General features: G+C 32.1%; 1 protein-coding gene and 1 pseudogene across 1 annotated transcript in view; both read left to right on the forward strand.

Annotated features, from left to right (window-relative positions):
- Window positions 1-16,710, forward strand: part of PHYHIPL (phytanoyl-CoA 2-hydroxylase interacting protein like) — a 35,127-nt gene that overhangs the window by 8,738 nt on the left and 9,679 nt on the right. The window lies entirely within an intron of this gene.
- Window positions 14,822-15,406, forward strand: LOC118670029 (annotated as a pseudogene).

Consider the following 16,710-nt stretch of genomic DNA (forward strand, 5'->3'; position numbering starts at 1 on the left):
TCATGGACATGGACAACAGTGTGGTGGTGGTGGAGGTGGAGGTGGAAGAGGGCATAGTGGGGATAAATGGTGTTGGAAAAAATAAAATAAAAATGAAAAATAAAATTTGCCAGAAGTGGGATAAGGCCATTTCTGGTATAGAGCATGTATAAAGGCATAAAATCATGTATATTCCAGGAATCATGGCATTTAGTATTGCTCAAGGAAAGAAGTGGTCCTTATGAGAAAATAAACTGAAAGGTAATTAGGACTAGCCAGATTATGGCATGAGTTTGGATTTATCTAGTCTGAAATCCCATTAATAGATTTCAAACTTTTTAATTAGTAGAGAGTCTTTTAAAAAAAACAACAACACACATTTTGCAGAAGTAAAAATAACACTTTATTAGTATACTTTTATCCTGTAATTTCAAACTCCTAGCATTCTTCAGATAAAGTCAATCAGGAATAATGAGAAATTAAAATTGCAGTTATACTTGAAAGTTGCTATTTTATATCAGCCTCAACACCTGCTTTATTTTTGTACTAGAGGCCCAGTGCACAATATTCATTTACTTGTGGGGGGTGGGTCCCTCAGCCCAGCCTGTGCCCTTTTGCAGTCCGGGACCCCTTGGGGGATGTCCGCCTGCCAGATTAGGCCCGCTTCTGGCTGAGGCACACTGACCACCAGGGGGCAGTTCCTGCATTGAGCGCCTGCCCCCTGGTGGTCAGTGCGCATTATGGCAACCGGTCTTTCAGTCGATTTGCATATTAGCCTTTTATTATATAGGATTTTATTTTTGCTGAATTGTTCCTAGGAAATTCTGGTTCATACAGATAAGTAGTGGCAAGTGGTAATGTTTTAAAACTCATTTTACATTCTCACAATACTCTTCAAATAAACTGATACAGATTTAAAGAGAAACAGTAAGATATTTTTCAATATATTTTTATTAGTTTCAGAGAGGAAGGGAGAGGGAGAGACATAGGAACATCAGTGATGAGAGAGAATCATTGATCAGCTGCCTCCTGCACACCCCTTACAGGGAACTGAGCCTGCAACCCTGGGCATGTGCCCTGATGGGAAATCAAACCCTTGACCTCTGGTTCATAGGTTGACACTCATAGTAGAGTAGGTGTATTTTCATAGTAGAGTCAAAGAGTAAGTGTTCCTTTTGGAGGGAGGTAATAGGATGGAGTCATCAGTGAGTTTAGTTTTTCATTGTTGTGGGTTTTGATTTTTTGAGAAAATAAGTATTTTGTGATATCCTGAGATATTTGTTGATAACATTAAGAAAAAACTCATAACTTTTTGCTGATCTGTTAAATTTCAGGCAGTGGAATTTATTTTACTTTCATAGTGAATCTTAAAATTTTAAGAATCAATTTACCTACATTCATAAGTTTGGTAACATTGTAACTATATTGTCAAATTGCGTTTCTTCAACATATTAAACATCTGGATTATCAAATTAGTTTTCCCCTTATCTTTATTTGAAAGATATCTATCAAAGGTTTTTTGATTTAATAAATAAAGTATTTTTGTTTCTTTTGAAGTATTTATATCTTGCTTCAGGATGCACGCCCACCTAAATTTGGTATAAAAAATGAATTTGGAAATTTTATATTCATAACATTATAATTAGTTTAAAAATCTTTAATTTAAGCAATAGTCTGCATGTGATTATCTAAAACTATTTTTAAACATCTTAATATTCAGTCCTTAGTAGTGAACAATTATTACTTCATGAAAGCTGGCAATAGCTTTTACAGGAACTACCCCCCCCCCCCCGATTTTAAAATTTTATTCACTTCCCTTAATGTAGTCGTCTCAACACTTCTAACAATTTAGTTGATGGTATGTTAAAAACTGATTTAGACATTAAAAATTTCTTCTCCGCCCTAACCAGTTTGGCGCAGTGGATAGAGCATCGGTCTGCGGACTGAAAGGCCCCAGGTTCGATTCCGGTCAAGGGCATGTACTTTGGTTGTGGGCACATCCCCAGTGGGAGGTGTGCAGGAGGCAGCTGATCGATGTTTCTAACTCTCTATCCCTCTCCCTTCCTCTCTGTAAAAAAATCAATAAAATATTTTTTTGAAAAAAAAAATTTCTTCTCCATTGTTTGTCATTTTACCATTCTTGCATTTTGCATTTACCTATTTGAGAAACTTCTACTCATGTAATGGAGAGACCTGCCACATTCATATTCTCATTCGGTTAAATTGGAAACATTATGTCAGCATTTGAATTAATCAAGTATAGGTGATGAGTAATTTTGTACTCTCAGCATTTCAGACATGTACCAAGGTTTTATTTCAGTTTTTGGATAACAGTTTTATTAATTTAATATATTTATTGCAATGTCAGGCACACTTTTTTTAAAACCATGGAACTTGTCAGAGACCATATTTGCAAAACCTTGTATGAACACATATGTAATACCTTAATCAATAAAGAAAATAAAAAACAAAACAAGAAATCTAATGAAAAGTGATCACTTTTTATCAGTACAGTGTAAATTTTACTGATAGATGACTATCAATGAAATTTAGCATTGTATTTTAGCTTTTGTGAGAGCTTCCAGCATATTTATTTCATTTTGAACATAGTTGTCAGTGTAGTCAATATTAGCTGAAAAATCAAGTGGTACTAATTAATAGTAAGACTTTGAGACATCTTGGGCCAAACCAGTCTCGATACATACATGTTAACGTTTCTTAAACGTTTCTTGTAACTAGGTAAGTTTTATAGGTAAATTGCCTTTACTGGAAAAAGTAAAACTCTGTCCCAAACTTAGAATAACTTCATCACAAATATAATTAGAATAATTAGAGAAATACACAAAATTCATAGAAAGCTCTTCTATTTGATTTGGGCTGAAAGGCCAAATACATGCACCTGAATCTTGCATGAAATGAATTGAACTCTGCTTGCAGGTACAGGTGTACACCTCAAAGATAATTGCAGGTTTGGTTTCAGACCACTACAGTAAAGTGAGTATTGCAGTAAAGTGAGTGGTAAACATTTTGCTGGTGAAGGGTCTTGCCTTCAGCTTCGAAAAAAATACATAACATCTGTGAAGCACATTAAAGCCAGTGCAAAAAAAAAATAAGATGTGCCTGTAATAATGTGTTCATAAAATTTTATTTGAGCTTATACTTGCTGACTTGAGTTAAACAAACAAACAAACATGAAACATGAACAGAGCCATAACCTTTTTATACATTATGCCATTTCTTGCTCTGAGGTAGCAGGCAAACTTTTGATGTTATCCAAAATCACATAATACAGCACAATATAATATGTGCTATTTGTATTGCAATTTTAAAAATAGTTAAAATAATTTAAAAGGAAGATAAGTGATAACGTTTGCTGAACCCTTTAATGAACTCTGTATTTAAAAATATCAATAAATCATTGCTCAGGACCAATTTAAACCACTGATTCTCACCTGCAGGGCTTGTTAAACATAGATTGTTAGGTTCCACCCCCAGAGTTTCTGATTCATTAGATCTGGGGTGGAGTCAGAGGACTTGAATTTTCTAGCAAATTTCCAGATGATGCCAATATTGGTGATTCAGAGACCACACTTGAAGAAGCACTGCTCTAGGTAGCGTGACCAAAGAAATTCTTAGGTAAGAAAGAGATACTACGTATTTGGTTTTAATAAATAGTATTCTGGTATCCATCTGCGGAATGAACTGGGATAGTGAGCCCAGAAGTTTAACCACTTAAAAGGCGATTATAGATACTAGGATTGTTAAGACAAGGCAGATAAAAATAGGGAGCAGAATTGAACAACATATATCTTAAGTAAAAATTGGTTGACTTTGTGATTAAACTAGAAGTGTGAAATACCAAAAAGGAGTTTTTGTTGATGGCTAAATTTGCTAGATTGGGTATATTTTGACACCAGTAAATAAAGTAGTAATTGTTGGTTGGAGGGAATGTGAAGGAGTGGCATTGATAACAAGCTCTTCCTAAGGTGTTTTGGGGACAAGTTAAGTTTTACACACTTGTGAAATGATTACATGAAAGAGTCCAGAAAGCATGATTAAAATATCTGTGTCCCATAGGGAGAGAGTTTGAGGATAAAGATGAAAATTTGGTAGTCCTTTTCAAGCTATTTTGTTGTTGTTGCTGCTGTTTTTATCAAGTGTTCTTTATCTTTTAGTCAGTATTTCGGATCTTGTCAAATTGTTGAATGAGCTCATTAGAGTGAGTAAATTTGAATTCTTTTTGTTGTGTCTAAAAGCACTTAAAAATTAATTATTTTTGATATAATAATAATTTTGACTTCAGTGTGGTTATTTGGGGAAGTTCACATGGAAGAAATAAAGTTGATCCAAGCTCTGTATTTGTTAGATGTATCCCCCTTATTTTGACTGGAAAGAGAATTAAGTACATGATTTTCCATGTTTACTGTGGAAATACACTGGAATATTTTTTTTTTCTCCTTGGCAACATAATCTGCAGTACATAAAATAAATGAACTGCTAGAACTTAAATTAGCAGGAAAAAAATGACACTGTAGCCAAAAGAAAAACTAAAATCTTCACCAAAGCTATTTCTAAAACTTTCATACTGCACATGTATTTCCAAGGTTGTTTTTTTTTTCTTTGAACCTACTAATTTAAATGTTTACTAGGATATCTATTTAATACTGGCCTAAACATGACATAGTCTTTATTACACTTAATTTTTGTGTATTTTTGCAGATTCTTTGTATTTAAAATTAGATAAACCTTTCATTTTAATAAATACAGTTTTGTGTAACTTTTTCAAAATATGCTAAGTATGAATGTTTGAGATTATCCTTATGTATTTTCTTCTGTTGCAATTCAGTATGTCCAATATTAATTTCCATGGAATTTTTGTTATTTTTAGTGATTTTTTAAAGGAAAGCTTAATGACTAAAAAGCAGTGGTTCTGGAATTTGCTGTTTATACTACTTGTTTTGCTAAATGCTCTACTTATTGAAATTATAATGATAAAATTTACGGTAATAATATTTGACCTTGAAGTAGTGATGTGTTTCAAATACCATTTAGCCACCTCTACTAGAATTTCTATTCTGCACCATGTGTTGTAGAAGTATATCTTCATCTATATAAATATTTCTAAAAACTTATTATAGATCAACATTCACTGAACATTTTCTTCACTGACTTCATAATAATTTGAAGAATGTTTCCCCAGGTTTTTTGTTGTTTTTTGCCTGTAGCATTAATACTTTTTTACAGTTTAAACTTTCTGATTTCAAAGACCACTTAGTTTCATTATCATGTACTAATATTTTCATGAAAATCTTAAATATATTTCTCTGGATACATGCATTATGCTATTTATTTACCACAAATAATGTGTGTGTGCATTTATGTATTTACTTATTTTTATTTCATTTTAAAATAAAGATGTGCTGTCCTTTAAGAAAATGTGATATAAAATCTAAACTTAACAAAACACATTAATCAGGGAATAAACATTTTTCCTATAGTAGTGTTCTTTGTCATTTCTCTAATGTTTTCATTGTTAAGAACTTGACAAAAAGGCAAAATGGCAGTGAAATGTAATACCAACTAAATTGTCTTAAACAATGGTTTCTTAAATTTTGTCTGAAATTTTTATGAGGGGAAGTATATACTAAACATTGGGAATGCAGATTTAACATTTTTAGCAGCTTCTATTAATAGGCCATGTAAAAGGTAGCTCCATTATAATTGTGCTGACAAATTTCAAAAGCACTGCTGCATTTGTATCATTTCCTTACGAGTTTGCGCATTTCTATCAACATTTCTTTATTTTTTTTCCTTTGAACACCCAGAACTCTTGTGAAATGTCAAAAACATTGTTTTGAAGTAAATAATGACTCCTAAGAAAGCTAAGTGTGATGATGTAAGAAAAAAGAAAGGAGAAAAAGGATTTCACCCAAAATAGTTTTTGTTAAATTAAAAAGTAGTTTTGCAGCACTGGCTGTCTGGCTAAGTTGGTTAGTGTCAACCCATATACAAAAAAAAAAAAAAAAAAAAAGGTTGCAGGTTCAATTCACAACCAGGGTACATATCTAGGTTTCAGGTTCAGTCCCCAGTTGAGGCACATACAAGAGGCAACCGATAAATGTTTCTCACTGGCATTGATGTTTCCCTCCCTTCCTCTCTCTCTGAAATCAATAGAAACATATCCTTGGGTGAGTATTTTTAAAAAATTTGCAAATTTTTGTTTTTGACTAATTTTATTATATTAACAACATAAGGTATCATAATTTATTTTGGCAGCAGAACTTATTTTGCTTTTAAAATAAACTTTATTGTCTTGTATTATCAGTAAGGGTCTGTGAATGGCTTACTTCCATTTGTTGTACTTGATTTTTTATGGGGGAATTATATACTTTGCATTTACAATGTAAGGAAATTCAAAAGTGTTGTGTAAATGCCTTGAGTATATTTTGTATGAATCCAAGGTCACATAAGATAATCAATTGGACCATAGAATATAGTAATAGAACTTCCATTAATATTTATTTTGTCTTAAGTTTGATTAGTCTTACCTACATAGGTTAGTACTTGGTACATCAAATAACCATGTAGACTGTATGTACATGGAGTACCCTTGTATAATTAGAGTATGGAATTGAGAAATGAAAAATATTAGTGTTTAGTAGAACACCTACTGATGTACTTTCCTGCATTCTGATGTACCTGTTTTTTGTGTGTGATATCTTCTCCAATTGTGATTGCCTTAAAACCAAGTATTTAAATAAATTGAATTTAGAGCTGGCCATTTGAATTGCTATATCACAAAATATTAAACCAAGATTATCAAAATAAAAACACATATTTGTATACTTTTTAAGTAATAAATATAAATTTAAAGAATTATGTATTTTATCATTCTAAATTTTTATTTTGTCCATAGTCTATAATCTTTAGATTGCTTTGAATAGTATGAACATATTAATAATATTAACTCTTCCAATCCATGAGCATGAAGTATTTTTCCATTTATTTGATCTTCAATTTCTTTCATTAGAGTTTTATTGGTTTTTACTGTACAGATTTTTCCCATCCTTGGTTAAATTAATTTATATTTATTTCATTCTTTTTGATGCATTTGGAAATGGAATTGCTTTCTTAACTTCTCTTTCTGTTTCTTTTAATTTCTTGTTATTAGTGTATAGAAATACAACAGATTTCTGCATATTTGATTGTGAATCCTGCAAATTTACAGTATTTGTTTATTCAAACAATTTTATGTAGCCTTTAGCATTTTTCTTTGTATAATATCATGCCATCTGCAAATAGTGACAGTTTTACTTCTTTCTTCCAATGTGGGCGTCTTTTATTTTTCTTCTTGCCTAATTACTCTAGTTAGGCTTCCTAGTGCTGTGTTGAATAAAAGTGATGAGAGTAGGCAGTCCTTGCCTTGTTCCTGAGAGATACAGTCAGGGGAGAACTGAAATGCATCCATTGGATTTGTTACCATGGAGTGTATTGTGACATGACAAGAGGACTTCTGTTGGAGTGGTACAGGCAGAAACTAGACTTGACTGGTTTTAAGAGTGCATAGGAGGTGAAGAAATGGAGATAACACATTTTGGATGATGTTCTCAGAGAAGGATGTATAAGAGTAAGTGTTTTAAAAATGTATGTGTGTGTGTGTGTTTTCTAGATTGTACTATATGCTACTTGAAAGTATGAACTCTAGTGTCTCTAACTCATCTTTGAATCTTCTTGCACTTATGCATTCAATAATGATTATTGAACATACAGGGTGGGCAAAAAGTAGGTTTACAGTTATAATACAAATAAATAGTGCAATAATTAATAAATAATAAAAGAATAAATTGTTTAATGTACTCACAACTGTAAACCGACTTTTGTCAACCCTTGTATGTCAATTAGCCTTCTAATTATGAGAAGAGTTTTATTTTGCTATTAATATTTATTTTGCTACTCTTGGAGGAGATTCTAATACTCAAAATTTATATAGTTACTGATGGAAAATTGCTTTTGCCTTTTCATAACCTTGAGATGAAAAGTAATATATACAACCCTACGTCTTAAAAAACACTATCTCCAATATTTATTTTGTAACTGAGACACTTTTTAGTCTTCAGGTATAGAGAATTTGAAGTGATGAGGGAAGTGGTCTATTTTTATTTAGGAAAATAAATTTCAGTGTGCTGATCAACTTTATAATAATGCTTTAATACAAATAAAGTCTCAGTTTTAAAAAACACATTATGATACAATAGCTTCTCTACTGTTTGCAATTATACTTGCTAGTGAAAACAAACAAAATAAAATAATTTGTCAATAACTATTATGTATGTTTTGAAACTCCAATTTTTAAATTTCTGGTGCAGAGAAAAATACACCTTTCTTCCTAATTTTTCTTCATGAAATACAATTGTGGTATCTGTATTTCAAAGAAATGTTTGCTCTTGAAATGTTTTAACTGTTTCTGTGCATACTGATAACTGATTATATTGTCAAGTTATTCTACATTAAATTTTTTTGCATAAAGTTACTGTATTTAGTTACAGTAACTATTTGTAAAGTTATTATATTTAGTTACAAAACTTTATTTGCGTAAAGTTTTGTATAAAGTATTGTGCATAGCAATGAAAGGACAAATGTGGAGAAAAATAAATTATGGCACATAAATTATATATTATATATCACTATTCAATTTATAGAATAAAATTTAGATAGCTTGAATGTACTTATGACTCATAATAAAATGTTAGAAAAATGGAATGTATAATAATGCTTCCTACTAAATACATTTAATAGCTTTCATCATTCTTACCTTCACTTGAGAAACAGTTCTTTTTAAGCAGGCCTACCAGAAAAACAAAGAAATTCAGGTATTATGTCAGCATAAACTTTCTGAACTTGAACTAAGATAAAATACTCTCTTTTCACTAAATGTTACCTTCTAGTTGACTACTGAACGAATAATTTTATAAGATTTGTATAAATTTCATTGAAATCAAACTCAGAGGTGCCACTTCCAGTTCTGTGAGTCACCCAAGTCTCCAAGCTAAGATATTTGCTTAAGTAGCTGTCCTTGTTTCTGAATATGTTGGGACTCCATATATGAATTTTTTTCTTATTATAGACATGGATGGATCCAAATTTTGAAGTGTCTGAAGTTATACAGTTTGGGGTGTCCTATTTGGGAAAAAAAACAATACAAAATTGGGGGTACAAAAATCAAGTACTAGAAACAAGTACAAGTGAAAGGGCCCTTGGAGCTTAAACTTAGTTTCCGGATAAATTCCTCTCTCCTGATATATTGAATATCATTCTCCCCATTTTTAATGTGAATCACTTGAGTAAAAATAATTTAGGCAACCTTTCCTAAGATCAGATAACTAGAAGTGGCAAAGATATGAAAGATATGAAAGTCTTGTTTTATTCCATGCAACATAGACATAGGGTAAAATAGAAGAATCTGACAAAACGTTTTAACAGTTCTGAAGAGAGCTATCTGGATACTCTGGAGTCATCAGGATGGGCTTTCAGAGATCTGGCTTGAGATTAACTTTGAAGAATAAATTACATTTTTTAGGAACTTTCAAATAGCTGTCCTAATAGGTGTACGATGATTATCTCATTGTGGTTTTGATATGCATTTCCCTGATGATTTGTAATGTTGAGCACCTTTTCATATGCCTGTTGGCCATTTGTATGTCTTCTTTGGAAAAATGTGTATTCAAGTCCTTTGCGCATTTTCAATGGAGTTATTGTTTTTGTTATTGAGTTATGAGTTCCTTACGTATTTTGTATATTACCCTTTATCAGATATTTTGCTATTGAGTTATGAGTTTCTTATGTATTTTTATATCACCCTTTATCAGATATATGGTTTGCAAAAACTTTCTCCCAGTCTGTAGATTGCCTTTTCATTTTGTTGATGGTTCCTTTGCGATGTAGAAGGTTTATATTTGAATATAGTCCCACTTGGTTATTTTTGCTTCCATTGTGTTGGCTTTTGGTGTCTAATTCAAAAAGTCATTGCCGAGACCTATATGTCAAAGAGCTTTTCCATGTGTTTTCTTCTTGGAGTTTTAGGATTAATCATAAAGTTTAAGTTTAATCTATTTTGAGTTGATATTTGTGTATGGTGTAAGACAACAGTTCAATTTCTTTCTTTTGCATATGGATATCCAGTTTTCCCAGCATCATTTATTGAAGAGACTATCCTTTCTGTATTTATGTGTTCTTTATAACCTTGTGGAAAATTAGTTGACCATATATGCTTGGATTTATTTCTGGGTCCTCTATTCTGTTTATTTGTCTGTGTGTCTGTTTTTATGACAGTGCCATGCTGTTTTGATTACTATAGCTTTCTAATATAATTTGAAATCAGGAAGTGTGGTGCTTTCCACCCTGTTCTTCTCAAGATTGCTTTAGCTATTTAGGGTCTTTTGTTGTTCCATATGAATTTTAGATTGTTTATTCCATTTTTATGAAAAATGCCATTGTAGTTTTGATAGGGATTATGTTGAATCTGTGTGTCATTCTGAGTACTATGGAAATTTTAGCAATTTTTCAAATCCATGAACATGGGATAATTTTCATTTATTTGTATCTTCAATGTCTTTCATAAGTGTTTTATACTTTTCAGTGTACAGATCTTTCAATTCCTTGGTTAAATTTATTCCAAAGTATTTTATTCTTTTTTGATCCTATTGTAAATGATAATAGTTATCATTTGCTGTAGTTACTATTTTGAGTTTTATTACTGTCTTTTTTATTTTATTTTCAGATCATGTAAAGAAATGCAAATAGTCTTTGTATGTTGATTTTTTTCATCCTACAACTTTACCAAATTTATTAGTTCAAACAGTTTTTTTGTGTAGATTTTAGGGATTTCTACATATAGGACCTTGTCATCTGTAAACAATGGTAATTTTACTTCTTTCTTTCTGAGTTGGATACCTTTTACTTTTCTCTTGTCTGATTGCTCTTCGTATCATATGATCCAGCAATCTCTATTTTGGCTATATACACAAAGGAAAGGAAATCAGTATTTTGAAGAGATAGCTGCATTCCATGTTCACTATAGCATTATTCACAATACCCAAGTTATGGACACAACCTAAGTGTCTGTCTATGGATAAATGGATAAAGGAATCGTGATATATATGTGTGTATATATATGTATACATATATATATATATGTATACATACATATATATACACACATATATACACATATATACATACATACACATGTGCAATAGAATATTATTCAGCCTTCAAGGAAGAAATCCTGCCATTAACAACAATATGGATTAACCTGGGGGACATTGTGCGTGCTCTCTCCCCTCCCCCTTTCCTCCCTCTCTAAAAATCAATTTAAATAAATAAATAAATAAATAGGTAAGGTAATTGGGAATACAGATTATGAAAACAAATGTGATTCAACATTTGCACTTTTGGGGATTTATCCAAATCATAGCTATGTACAAAATTTCTATAGAATAGTGGTGACTGGAGAGTTATGGGAAGAGATTAGAAACAATATGTCCACTATTAGGACGACTGATTAATAAAGTAAATCAAGATTAGAATTATGTGTAGACATGGAAGAACATTCACAGTATATTAAGAAAAAGATAGGTTACAAAACAGTATGCACAGTATGATAATAGTATAGAGATTACAAGTGATTTTTATTCTCTTTTTTTGTATTTTTTCCTAAAAGTTCCAACAGTATTCAGTGTTACCAATGTTGAGATTGTAAATAAAGCATTTTCAGGTTTTGCTGTAGTTACTATTTTGAGTTTTATTACTGTCTTAATTAGTTTTTCTTTCATGACTTTAAAAGTATTATAGTATTTTAAAGTTGTTTTTATGAAGAGGAAAGTACTTTTGACTTTGTAATGGAAATTAGAGATACGTTTATTTCAACATATGTATGTATATATATTTATGCATACATGTGTAATCTTAATTATAAAATCAATTCTCCTAGCTGTAGTTTGGTAGTATTTTTTTAAATCACTAAATTTTAGGAAGAAAAAAAAGATATTACATAAGAAAATTGTTCCTGGTTGTTTTTAGGTGAAGTGAATCTAACCTCTGCAATTTTTTTCTTAGGACAGCTTAAGTCTTATTATTAAAACTAATTACCTTTATTACCTTTTAAAAACACTCTCTTACTTTATTCACACTGAGTTATTTATGCTTTTTAAGTACTGTAACTAAGATTTTAGATTGGTTTCTATTATCAGCACATCTAGGGAAGATATTATGAGGAAAAAAATTACTAGTTCTTTTCACAACAAAACTGGTGGGGCTAAGGGACAATGGTGCAAAAAAATATGCCAAACTTTCAACATAATTTTAAGATTGAGAATATAGAACTTTCAAATTACCTCTAAGTTAAAAAAATTCGGAAATACCTCCCAAACTCCTGCTCAAAGTCCAATTCTAGAGCAAGTAGAAAGAGAAGGGAGGATCCAGGGAGACTGCGGGAATGAGAAAAGAGGAGAATGGAGGGTCTAAGATTGAACTATTAGAGAATCTGAATAAAAGGTATGGGAGCTCTTAATAGTATTCTTGCAAATTTTCTATAAGACTGAACTTATATTAAAAGTATTATCAAGAAATTAAAAGGTGAATTAGGTAGCAAGTAAATGATACAAAAATGGCAAAATGTTGATAGTTGTTAAACATGGGCAATATGCACATGAGTATTCATTATGTTATATTCTATGCTTGGTGTATTCTTAACAAAGTTCCATAATAGACTTTTTAAAGGGAGTGAATCTGCAGTGATCATTTTATAGATAATATAAATTTATTTATTAAACAGTGTTGCTTTTATGACACTTAAAATCAGAACATGTTGAAATAAACTAACGGCAAGATATTTTATGTTCATAGATTAGAAGACAATGGTCAGATGGCTATACCACTCAAATTGACCTGTAGGTTAAACTCAATCCTTACCAAAATTTCACCTGTCTTCTTTGCAGAAATTGACAAGCTGATCCTAAATTTTAGGTAGAAATTCAAGGGACCCATAATAGCCAAAATAATCTTGAAAAAGAGCAAAATTGGAGTACATCATACTTTCCAATTTTGAAACATACTGCATTGCCTTACGGTAATCAAGACAGTGTAGTAATTGAATATGGAAAGAGATATAGATCATTGGAACAGAATTGAGAGTGTAGAAAAGTGTAGAAATAAACCTTACATTTATAGCCAACTGATTTTTTTGCAAGAGTGCCAAGTCAGTTAAATAAGGAAAGAATAAATTTCAATAAATGATGCTAGGGCAACTGCATATCCGCATGAAAAAGAATGAAATGGGTGTCTATTTCACACCAAATACAAAAATTAACTAAGAATGGACCAAAAACCTAAATATGAGGGGTAAAACTATAAAGTTCTTAGATTAGAAGAAAATTTAGGTGTAAATATTTGGGGTCTAAGATTAGGCAATGGTCTCTTAGATATGACACCAAAAGTACAAGCAACAAAAGAAGATAGATAATAATACTTGGGGATGAAGATGTGGTGAAGTTAGAACTCTCATACACTGCTGGTTGGAATGTAATATGGTACAGCCAATTTAGAAAACAGTCTGACAGTTCCTCAGCCAATCAAACATAGAGACACCATATGAACCAACAATTTTACTCTTAGTTATATGCCCAAGAGAAATGAAGACATTTGTCCACACAAAAACTTATACATGAATGTTCATTGCAACATTACTTATAATAACCAAAAAGTAGACACAAACCAAATGTACATCAGCTGATAAGTAGATAAACAATAGATGGTATATTCATACAGTGGAATATTATTCAACAATAAGAATAAATGAAGTGCTTATGGATGAAACTTGAAAATATGCTAGGTGAAAATATACTAAAAGTGGAAGAGGGCAGTCATGAAGAACAGCATATTAGTATATGATCCATTTATATGAAATGTCCAAACAGGCAAATATATAGAGACAATTAGTGATTGCCTGGGGCTGAGGAAAGGGGATAAGTAAGGGTTGGGATATGATGGTTAAGGTGTGGCGTTTCTTTTGGGAGTATAATAGAGTTCAATAATTGATTGTGGAGATGGATATACAATTCTGAATCTACTAAAAGCCATTTATTTAATTGTATACTTTAAATTAGTGATTATATTGTATGTGTATTATATTTCAATGAAGCGGTTATTTTAAAAATCTGGTCATTCTTTTGTAAAGCATTTTAAGTTTTGTGAGAGAACAGTCATACATACCAAATATGTCAGTATAATCTGTCAATGTTTCCAGCTTGCATTTCAATAACTGCTGTTAGAAAAATACTTTTGAAATGTCCGAAAAGCAATCTTCATATTTTGGACAAATATGAGTCATTTACTTTTTATTCAGTATTACCAGCACTATAGCCATAGATATTAGAATAAGTTGGCATGTAAAGTAGAAAAATGTAGCTAGAATTTACCCTTAATATGAAGTCTTACTAAGAAAGGGAAGCTGCATTGGGAAGTACACTTGATTATGCAGATCTAAGATAGTACTGGTTGGTTACTGAATATTAGTGTCACGCAGATCACTGTTGTTTCACTGATATTATAGAGAAAATCATTGTCTTCTGTCACTTATCTCAAATTTCAGTTAAATATTGATTTTCAGAGTGTGAGGAAGAAGAATGTTACATGTAATTTAGGACTAATTTAAGTTCAGTTCTTTCCCTCTTCTGCCCCAGTAAGAAAGCTGTATAGAGAATAATCTGGTGGCTTTGTAAAGAACTGTGGTCTATGAGCGGTTACGTCATGGGCAATTTGGCGGTTGATCCTAACTTAATCCAGAATGGCTACTGTGATCCCTGTGGATAAGAAAAATGGGGAAGCAGGCCCCCTTGCGGCTCCTAAGAACTGGCTGAAGCTGATATTGGGGCCTTTCAAATTTGGGATAATTCAGGTTTCAACACCACATGTTGGCAAAGTGCTTGATGCTTCACCAGCTTTACCTAAAGTTCCCAGAAGCCTTTGAGAACTGTCAACAGAGCTACAGGAAAGTCAGTAGAGACTAATGGTCCTCTCAAACAGAAACAGACAACTTTCTCTGCTAAAACGGTGACCAAGAAGACTATTTATTAAAGCAAAATGCTCTGCTCCTGCATCAGATGGCACCTATTGAGAAATAGAAACATTCTCTCCCTTCAGTCCTTTAGATTTTGAGAGTTTCGACCTCCCTGAAGAACGCCAGATTGCATAGCCCCCCCGCCTTGAATGGAGTACCTCAAACATTGAAAAGCTGTTAACACCTTGCCCCCCTTCACCTCTAAAGAGGCCCTCTCCGCTGGGGGAGTCCAATCCGTTGCAGTCTCCCTCGAGCATTCTGTGGACTGTGAATGTTGAGTTGCCACCTGTTTGCCATGACTTAGAGATTTAAGTTTCTTAGAGATTTATAGTTTGTGTGTATGTCTTAATAGTTTAACAGATTCTTCTTTTACAAAAAAGAACTGGGACTATGATAAGGGACTTGAAAATGAAGATTCTTGATAGAACAAATCCTTTATATAAGTTTGAGCTTTATATTGTTCTGAATGTGTAAATGAGCAAAAGTTTCCACATTTCAATAATTTATATCTCAAGTTTTAATAATAAGTACAAATGTATAAAAAAAGTATTCTAGGAAATAATCAAGTATTTGTTATTTTAAGGTTGAATAAAATAACAATAGGGTAAGTATAAGTGGCAAAAGGTAGTGGTTTTTTTTTTTTATTTTATTGATTTTTTTTACAGAGAGGAAGGGAGAGGGGATAGAGAGTTAGAAACATCGATGAGAGAGAAACATCGATCAGCTGCCTCCTGCACACCCCCTACTGGGGATGTGCCCGCAACCAAGGTACATGCCCTTGACCTGAATCGAACCTGGGACCCTTCAGTCTGCAGGCTGATGCTCAATCCACTGAGCCAAACTGGTTAGGGCAAAAAGTGTTTTATATAGTGTTAATATTTCAGAGTACTTTTATTAAATTGCATCAAATGCAAAATAGCTTTACTTTTCTCTATATGATCTTAAATAACAATTTTTTCACTCAGTTGTGAAATTATATGGACAGTCATAATCCAAACAAGTTCTACAGATATTTCTATCATTACAGTCCAGAAAGATTTTCATTAGTGTTGCTTATATTTTAAACATAATTACAATCAGGATAACAGGTTTAAATATAGGCTTTTTTGAATAGAGCAAAAATTACTAACATTCAAGTATTTATTGCCTTTCCCTTTCCCAAGGCCATTAAAAACATTTCGCTTGCTATCTTCCCTTCCTTTGACTTTTGAATGACTTTCCAAAAGCAATTTGGAAATTCTTGAGGTCAGGTGGGGGGGGTGAAAAAGATGGGGGAGTAATTTTTCTGGGAGTTTTACTGGAGAGGGAATCTGGTAAAACTGGAGTGTGAGGGATGTACATAGAAGAAATAAGGATTTTAAAAAGTTTTGTTCAAAAAATGATTTTTTTTTTCAAAAAAGTTATTTTGAAATTAGTTTCTATTGTCATTGGGTACCTCTGGCTACAACACAGCTTGAAATGAAACAACATATGTCAAAGATTTAATAATACTGGGAATTGTCAAAAGTTTTATATCAGTAATTGAAATGGGAGTGTGGGGGCACACTTTTATTTATGTTGGCTTGGGGGAAGGGAGCATGGGAAGGATGAGTGGAGTAAAATTTGATTCAGGGTGT

The sequence above is a fragment of the Myotis myotis genome, unplaced genomic scaffold, assembly GCF_014108235.1.
Source record: "Myotis myotis isolate mMyoMyo1 unplaced genomic scaffold, mMyoMyo1.p scaffold_m19_p_15, whole genome shotgun sequence".
In the NCBI taxonomy this organism is placed as follows: domain Eukaryota; kingdom Metazoa; phylum Chordata; class Mammalia; order Chiroptera; family Vespertilionidae; genus Myotis; species Myotis myotis.